At 37.4% G+C, this 9,701-nt stretch overlaps 1 long non-coding RNA gene across 1 annotated transcript; it reads right to left on the bottom strand.

The window, feature by feature from the left end:
• Nucleotides 1-849: 849 nt before the first annotated feature.
• LOC309647421 lies at nt 850-9,498 on the bottom strand. Its single transcript, XR_014256039.1, has 2 exons — nt 6,380-9,498; nt 850-6,054 (listed from the first exon to the last, which is right to left on the bottom strand). It is a non-coding gene; the product is annotated as an uncharacterized lncRNA (long non-coding RNA).
• Between the last annotated feature and the right edge of the window lie 203 nt (nt 9,499-9,701).

Raw genomic sequence — 9,701 nt, 5'->3', positions numbered from 1 at the left:
AAAATGAATTTAAGAATAATAGATAATATTTTTTTAGGATTTTAAAAACAGCTTTATTGAGGTACAATTGATATACACAAAACTGCACCTGCATAAAGTCTGGTAGGTTTTATGCATATAACTGTGAAACCATCACCACTCTCAGGCCCAAACCCTTCCTCATTCCCATTTGTAATTCTTCCCTCCCTCCCCATCCCAACCCCTCCCCCATCTCTCCACACTCCTCCCCACACCACATCCCCATCCCATGCAACTACTGTTCTGCTTTCTGTCACTCTACATTAGTTTCCATTTTCAGGAATTTTACATAAATGGAATCATACAGTATCTCTCTCTCCCTCTCTCTCTCTCTCTCTCTCTCTCTCTCTCTCTCTCTCTCTATATATATATATATATATATATAATTTTTTTGGCCTGGCTTCTTTCACGCAGCACAATTATTTCGAGATTCATCCACGTTGTGCCTATTGATAGCTCCTTTCTTCTCACTGCAGGGCAGTAAGTAGTCCATCACAGGTCTCTACCTCCTTTTGTTCATCCGCTTACCTCCTCATTGGCACCTGCGTTGCTGCTAGCTTTCTGTCACTACAAATAAAGTTGCTTTGAACACTCATGCACAAGTCTCTGTATGGACATAACACCTTCGTTTTATGAGTAGAACAGCTGGTTCCTATGGTCAGTGTATGTTTTACTTTTTTTTCCTCTTTTTTTTAGCAATTTGTTTTGAAATATTTTAAACATATGGTGAAGTTGAAATGATTTTTAAAGTGGCCACCTGTATACCCACCATAAAATGTCATCATTAACATTTGATGTGCTTGTTTTATCAGATATCAATGCAACCATCCCTCTGTTCACTCATCAATCTATCTTTTTAAAAATGCATTACAAAGTAAATTGCAGGCATCAGTACAATTCATAAGTAGTAAGCATATCATTAGTCGGTGTTTAGTATTTGTTTACAGCTTTCTGTGTGAGATATAAATTTTACATACAATGAAATGTACACAAAAGTGTACATTTGCTAAATTTTTACCAATACATGCATGTGTGCCACCAAAATCCATATGAAGATGTAGAATATTTCCAGCACCTCAGAAGGTTTTTCAAGATTGTGCTTAGTCAGCCCCCACCTCTGCTGCACCCGAAACTGGAAGTTTCATACATTTCTGGTGAGGATGTATCAATAAAATAGTACAACCACTTTGGGAAAAGTTTTGGCAATACCTCATGAAAGGAAACATACACTTACTTTATGATGTAGACGGACTTGCACAAGAACATCTACAGCTTCATGCACACTAGACCCAAGCTGGAAAGAGCCCAGGCGTCCATCCACAAGAGATTGGACAAACTATGACCACAGAGAATTTAGAAGCAAGAGTAAATGACGGACTTCTGAGGAAAGCCAGAAAGTGGGGTGTGCAAATCTCCTAAAGGAAACGTAAGATGAGGATTCTCATAGAGATTTGTATGTTTTTCAGATAAAGGAGATTATGCTCACTCAGTGCAGATATTAAAACGAAAATAGATGCAAAAGTAAAAATTATATGAAAACAGAAATTTGCCGATCCGCCTGAGAACTTCATTACAGTTCCAGCAGTTGAGTCATGGAATGGGATTTCTTGAGGTGCCGAGGTTCCTGTTTCTCAGTGGACCAGTCATCTTGGAGACTTCAGACGGGGTTTTGGGGTTTTTTATTTTAATGGGCGGATAAAGCCAGAGTTGCCTTTCGGGATAACTTCAGTTCTAATTACTTCTGATCCACCTTTGCTCTCCTTTATCTTTCTGTTTATTTGTTGTTGTTGTTAACATGCACAACAATCCTGGGAGATGGTTGTACAGATGGTCCCTTTCACTGAGGAGCAAAGAGAGGAGTAATGAGGTGAGGTCACCTCAATATTTTCTGACTTCAAATCCTTTACTCTTTCTAGATTACTCTCTTCTTTCCATTATGCCCCAAACTGGTGGGATAAGAATAACTCACATTCAAATAGTACCTTCACCTTGTCTTGCTGTGTGTGAATCTATAGTTATCTGTTTATTTTTTATCTGCTCCACCAACACCCTTCAATAGACTAGAAAACTTAAAATCAACTTGACCTCTTTTCTGGTTCTCACACTGTGTATCTAATCACTCAGCAAATCCTACAAGCTTTACCTTCGAAGTATATCCAGCACATGTGACCACTTTCACCACCTCCTGTTAACAAAAGGTTTCTGTTTCTTCCATGTCCCATCAACCAAGATTCACCATCAAATTGCCAGCTCATTATTTCACCATCAAATTGCCAGCTCATTATATTTTTTAACCTCCATAGTTTGCCATCTCCTTCAAACCAAAAGACAAAATTCTTATGATGAACCTCCAAGGCACCTGCACGTCTGAATCCCAGTGATCTTTCTTTTGTCTCCTACTAGTTGTCTAATCAGTCCACGCCACTTACACTGATCTCCCTGCTGTTCCTCATACATTCCATGCACATCCCCACCTTATGCCTTTATACTGACAGAGCTTTCTCCCTGCAGTGCCCTTTACCCAAATATCCACACGGGAAGCAACCTCACCCACTGCATGTCTTAGTTCATGAACAGTTCATCTTCTCCATGATACCTGTCCTGGCCCCCTATTTAAAATTTAAACCAAGCCTCTGCTTCCCTGACCAGCACTACAGATTCTCTTCACCTTCCTGTACCTTCTTACTTTTCCATGGCATTTATCACCTTCTATTACTATACTATAAAGTTACTTATTATTTATTTTATTTTTTTTTCTCTTTTTTGCTGTTTTTTCTCTCGATTGCTGAAATGTAGGCACTGATCATTTTCTGATTGGGTCACTGATGTCTCATAAGTGCCCCAAGCAATTTCTATCACTTAAAAGGCATCCAGTAAATATTGTTGAATAAATTATTTTTTATGTTTTGTGAAAATGCTTTTGTCCCTAGGGCTTAATATTTTTTCAACTATGTTTTAAGTTTTTTCCATGCATAATTTAATGAAGGTATACTTCATATAGAGTAAACTGCACAGATCTAATTATATATCCAAAGGAGTTTTGACAAATACCATGTAACCCACCACTCTATCAAGTTATAAAACAGTGCAACTATTGATTTGATTTCTATCACTATTAATTAGTTGAACATATTCTAGAACTTCATATAACCATGTAGCAAAACTATACAGTATGTACTTTTTCATCTCTTTTCACTCAGTCTGTTGTCTTTGGGTCTTATCCATGTTGGGGCATGTATCAATAGTTTATTCTTGGTGAAATTTATACTTTTCTTATTTTCATTCTACTATAAAAATGGTAGCTTGTAAATTAGAATTCTCCCCTTTAGCTTTTTCAAAAGGATACATTTATCCTACTGCTGACCCTGTAGATGTTTGCCATTTAGCGTTTTTGGTACAAGCAACATGCTGATTGAGAGGCACACAAACAGTATTTGAGGTGAGTACAGCAGAGAGATTGGAAAGTTTGCTTCCAAGAGTATCAATTTGTCCTCTTGTTTACATGTACTCCATTTCTCAAAGGGATGATGGATGAAAATGTGTTTGGATTTATCTAACATGTCCCAGTACTTTATATCCTTTGATTGTCTTAAAAGCTTCTGGTGCGATTTGATCTCAGAGAGTCTTCTCTTCCACTTCCTCCATTTCTAAGGCTCCTGCTATTCTTCATTTGAACAAATATCATTACTGACACTCGTATTTCCTGAAGCTCTGGCAATTTTATCCTAAAGAAGCACACATAGTTTCAGCAATAAAACTTTAAGTGATCCTTAAAATTAATATTCCATGCAACTTTTGCCATTTGTGCTAAAGCAATTTTAGGCTGAACTGATTTTTATCAAAATGCTGAACCCAGTGATGGCTTCACTTACGGTCCACTTAATTGCAGTCGGATACCAATGGAGCAGACACTAGGGGTAGAGCTTTCAAATGTTAAAAGATTATTTGATGGTGACGAGATATCAAATTTCATAAATGTTTCCTTTTCTACCTTCAAAGAAACACTTTTTCACATTTAATCAATTCAAACAAATATTATTTGTAAATAGAGCACCATGTCATGAGTAGCAAATGTAATGATGCAAGTAATTACACTATTTAAATGTAAACAAACTGGCATTATTTTAAACAGTTAAATATAATTATGGGAACTGATCTTTGGCCCTGTAATATCAGTTAAAGCTCTTTCTTGAACGTTGAAAAATAATTCATAAAGATAAGAGATTTGGGAACAATTTATATTCTCCCCAAGTCAAGTTTGAAGAAGTTGCTCTTCAGATTGTCCTTTTTCCCTTTCATATTTGATTACACAAACACAAACTACTCTCTGCGCTAGTTTTTTGAGGAGCAAATGTAAAGATTTCACAAATGACAAGAAAAGTAATTGAATGGAAGAAAGCATTTCTATTGTTAAGCAGAATTGGCTAAATTGTTCATGTCAGTTGTCCTAGACCAGAACAGAGAAAGGGTTGGACCACAGGATGTTCAAAACAAATTTACCAAATTGGAGGGTTCCCAGAAGAGTGTCTCAAAGCCACATTGTACAAGTTCATTACCAGAAAGACTGTTTGAAAACAAAGGCCAAGATGGAAAAGAGGAGTCCAGTTATAAACTTGAGAATGATGTAGAAAGTGAGAAATCTAGGGAAACGGACTCACTGAAAACACAGAACTGGAAGAATTGGAGTCATGGAAGTTTAGAGAAACAATGCCCGGAGGCAGTAAGAGGAAGCCAGGACGTGTTGAGTTGTGAGCAGGTCAAGGGTCAATTCCTAAATTCTGAAGGGTGGCCATACAGCCCTTCTTAAACTTTCTAAATCACACCACCCAATACACACTTCATTCTTGAATCCCCCCCCCCCCACCCCCCGCACAGGTGCTTGGATTTTGTATGTGAATACAGTAAATGCCATATTTCTTTGCTGGGTAGAAAGTTGACCCAATACTTCCTCTATCCCCTAAACTATTTTGAAATGCATTTTGCAGTAGTTCAGATCTCATTTCCATCTTGGTTGTCTTTTACGTCAATTCATTCATGTAACAGTGATGCTGGGTGGTGAAGCTCATATTTAATAAATTTAGGGGAAAGATTTGTGTTGCCAATTATCCAAACAAATAAAATTCTACTGTGAGGTTAACTTCATTTTTCCCTTTACTTAAATGCACAGTGCAAAGGAGAGAAGATATACATAAGTCCCAACTGTAGAGTCCTTCTCAAGCTCCAGTATTCAGGTTGACATGAAGTGCCGTACAGATGTGGGCAGGCTGCATGGCTGGTTATGTGCTTTGTAGTAACTGAAGAAATTGAAAATTAGTCTATAGGGACCCTGTGTTTTTCTCCATGATAACATTCTATTCAGAGTTTTAGGCTCAGAGCTGACAGTATATTTCAACAAAGTTGCCTTTTTTAATAATGAAAAAAACAGATGTAGAGAGAAGCTACTCATTGACGCCAGCATAAATATGAACCTTATGGCAGTGAACAGGTATTCTGATCCCTCTTCTATTCTGCAAAGCAAAGGGGGGAAAAAAGGCAAAAGGATTTTACAGTGCTAATAGCTGCATCAAATGTATTCATTTCTCTTTGTCTTTGTAACTGAATACCTGTTATGAGAAACGATGAAGAACAGATATTTTGTTACTTTTGTGTGTGTATGCCATAAAGGACAATGATATATAAAACATCTTAGTTTCTTTTATTTAAGGTAAGTTCATTTGAAAAGCATGCTATGAAAACCAAAAATAACAGTTATACTTCTATTTATAAATAAGCAAGAAGACATTAGATCAGAAAAGGACACTCGCTTTATTGGAGATTTATAAATATACTCTTCAATCAAAACATATCACTTTTAAAAGTCAAGTTTACATTCTGTTATCTGCGTCCATTTTCACAGCATCACGTTGGCAAGTCATCTGTAGGAAGGGTAAACGTGACGGTTTTGACTTGGTGACAGATTTTATTAAAAATGAAGAATCCTTTCAGAAACAGAGCAAAATGGTGGAGGGGGTGGGGGGGACAAGTGAAGTAAATAGCCTCTTTTTTTTTTTTTTTTTTAATAAATTTATTTATTTATTATTTATTTATTTTTGGCTGTGTTGGGTCTTAGTTTCTGTGCGAGGGCTTTCTATAGTTGCGGCAAGCGGGGGCCACTCTTCATCGCGGTGCGCGGGCCTCTCACTGTCGCGGCCTCTCTTGTTGCGGAGCACAGGTTCCAGACGCGCAAGCTCAGTAGCTGTGGCTCACGGGCCCAGTTGCTCCGGGGCATGTGGGATCTTCCCAGACCAGGGCTCGAACCCGTGTCCCCCGCATTGGCAGGCAGATTCTCAACCACTGCGCCACCAGGGAAGCCCTAAATAGCCTCTCTTGAAATTCAGAGAACTTTCTTCTACTAACTCAGTTTTCCTGGTGAGACATAGGCCGTTTGTTTGCTTTGTAAAGACCCGGTGCTTCAAACGAAGCAGCCTCATGGAATCACTCAGCTCCTAGGTATCGGTGGCAAGGAATAGCAATATATGTGCGTGTGAAGAAGTAAATGGAGTGCACAAAACGTCCTTTTAAATCACTGCCTAGAGTTATCGTAAAGTATTGACTTTCTTGCAACACTAAATTCACTTTTCGGGTTCTCAGCCACCATCTGAATTCCAATGGTATGTAAATGAAGTGGCACTGGTGATGGGCGTTCTCTTCCTTGCTGCCAGCCGCTCACCGGGTACCCACACATAGAATGCCGTCCATTTGTATGCAGCGCTCAATCATTCTATCCATCAGCTGGCTCTGCGGCAGAGGTATTTGACCACAGTCTCTGATAGCATTCAGCGAGTAATTTCCTGTTGAGCTGCTCTTTCAGGTGCTTGACTTTTTTTTTTTTTTTTTTAACATCTTTATTGGAGTATAATTGCTTTACAATGGTGTGTTCGTTTCTGCTTTATAACAAAGTGCATCAGTTATACATATGTTCCCATATCTCTTCCCTCTTGCATCTCCCTCCCTCCCACCCTCCCTATCCCACCCCTCTAGGTGGTCACAAACAGGTGCTTGACTTTTTGACTTTGTTTGCTAACGGCTCTGCTGTAAAAGCTTCCCAAAGTCATTCCTCCTTCTAAATTCCGCATTATAATCTCTTCAAGCTAGCTATGGACGTTTGGTGTTCCTTCTCTTAAGAGACATGTGTTTGATGTTTTATTTATTTATTTTTGATTAAACAGGAACACAAAGATGGGTTACATTTTTTTTAAAACTACCATCCTTCCTATTGTTTAAAGTTTCTACAGTTTATGAAGGTCATCTTGATATTACCTAAATATTGAAAGTAAACAAAGGGACAGATTTAAATTTATACTTAACCTTTATACAAGATTTTCAGCTCACACGCATGAGATTAAGTATAATACGAGAATAATAAAGATACATAGACACACAGAGTTATGGTCTTTTAAACACCGAAGACGCTGAGAATAGTCCATACGGAAGTGAAAGCAATAGCCAAATGTTGCAGATGGACTTTCTTTCTCCAGGAACACTGGAGCAATTTGTTGACTATTTTTAATTGTTCCTTTGAAAAGTATACAGAATTCTAGACTGGCTCAGTCACACCAATGTGGCATACGTGTTTTCTCTTTATTGGTCAGATTTTCCAGAGTTAGTCAGGGATGGGTATTATAAACTCAGAGAAATAAAACTTTTGACATTCAGTTTACTTATGACATTCTAAAAATTTAAAGTTGAATGAGGCACTTATGTTTAGAAGTTCCTTTACAATGTCCTAAGAGAAACATCTCCAGCAAACCAGATCCTATGTGTGCCCAGGTTATTTCCTGGATGAAAGCCTCTTAAGAAGAAGGTCTCAATGGCCAGGCTAACTCTTTAAATTTACCATAGCAACATTTATTCCAAACTCTCTATTGAAATCACATTCACAGGAGAATGTGTACTGATGCAATTCCAAGAGTCTGTGACATAGCTGAGACTCCTTGAAAGAAAAGTGCAAACCCTAATACCATCTTAGAGACGTGCTTTCATAGAATGACAGGCACTGTGGGAACATCAGTGATGAACAAATAGCAATATATAGGTTAATGACTAAATAAATGACAGTTGGTTGCCTCTTACTATTTTCAGTCATTCTTGGAAATATAGCTGTATTCTCAATTTTGAATATAAAAAGAGCAATATGTTGCCTCACCCATTATTATATATTAGTACTGCAATACATTAGGTATGCATGTCTCACAGCAAGACCGATGTCTGTTGTAAATTGCATAACTAGCTTCTATAATGTATTTGGATACTTTTAAATAGGGTGGATTTTTATTTTACCAGACATAACTGAGTACTTCCTATAAATGAGTTAATATATTTAAAGTTATGAGAAGCACATCTGGCCCATAGTAATACTATGTAAGTGTTAGCTGTTATTATTTTGGCTGTTATTACTACTTACGTCAGATACTGAAGGAGGTGGATTTCCCAGGTCTCCTCATGCTCACAACCTAAACACAGAAGAGTTAATTCTTCTCACATAGCTAGTTTATTTTTCCTCTCCATCCTAAATTCTGTCTTGCCCTTAGGTTATTGCAATAGTCATCTAGGTAAACAATCTAACACTCTAGCTTCACAGGTCCTTACCTCTTTCACATGTAATGGCATCTACCTCCACTCCTCAGTTGTGAATTGGTAAAAAAAAAAAAGATGATGGTATTTGAAAAAAATTTTTTTTTCTTACCCGCGCCGTGCAGCACGTGGGATCTTAGTTCCCCGACCAGGGATTGAACCCGCACCCCCTGCATGGGAAGCATGGAGTCTTAACCACTGGACCACTGGGGAAGTCCCTATATATATATTTTTTTATGAAGATAAAATTTAAGTCTTGAGAATTTTAGCAAATATATACAACCATTTAAGAATCATCCTGATAAAGATGTATAACCTTTCCAATATTCCCTTGTACCTCTTTCATTCAGTCTCCGTATCTCATCGGTAACTACTGTTCTAACATCTGATTTTGCCTGTTCTTCATGTAAACGAAAATTGTAGAATATGTACTTCACATAAGTGGAGTTATAAAGTATGTATTCTTTAGCTTGGCTTCTTTTGTTTAGCATTATGTCTTGAGATTTATCCATGACATTTATTCCATGTTTTTATATTCAAATATAAATACTTTGAAAGAATACACCAACATTTATTGATCCACTCTCCTGTTGATCAACACTTGCATTGATGCCAGTTTTTGACTCTTAGGATAAAGCTGTTGTAAATAGTTTTGAGCAGATCGTTTTGTGGATGTACATTTTCCTGTCTCTTGGATAAGTGCCTGGAGTTAAATTGTTGGGTAATAGGGTTAATGCATATTTATCTGTGTAAGGAACTTCCAAAATCTTTTCTAAGACAGTAGTACCATTTTATAACTTACCAACAATGTGTAAAATTCCAGTTGTTCCAGACCCTGACCAATGCTTTGCATTGTAATTGTTTTTAATTTTGTTATTCTCCATTTCCTTCTAGAAACAATAGTTTTTTGCCTTTAGGTCTGAATCCATTTTGAATTTATTTTTGTGTAGGGTGTTAATAAAATCGATCATTAATTTTTTCCCCATGCAGATATCCAGTTCTTCCAGCATCATTTGTTAAAATAACTTTTCTTTTCCCATGGAAGTGCCTTGGCACCTTTGTCAAAATCA

Source organism: Balaenoptera physalus (assembly GCF_965194825.1).
Source record: "Balaenoptera physalus genome assembly, chromosome: 18".
NCBI lineage: Eukaryota > Metazoa > Chordata > Mammalia > Artiodactyla > Balaenopteridae > Balaenoptera > Balaenoptera physalus.
This window is presented reverse-complemented; position numbering and strand designations above follow the sequence as displayed.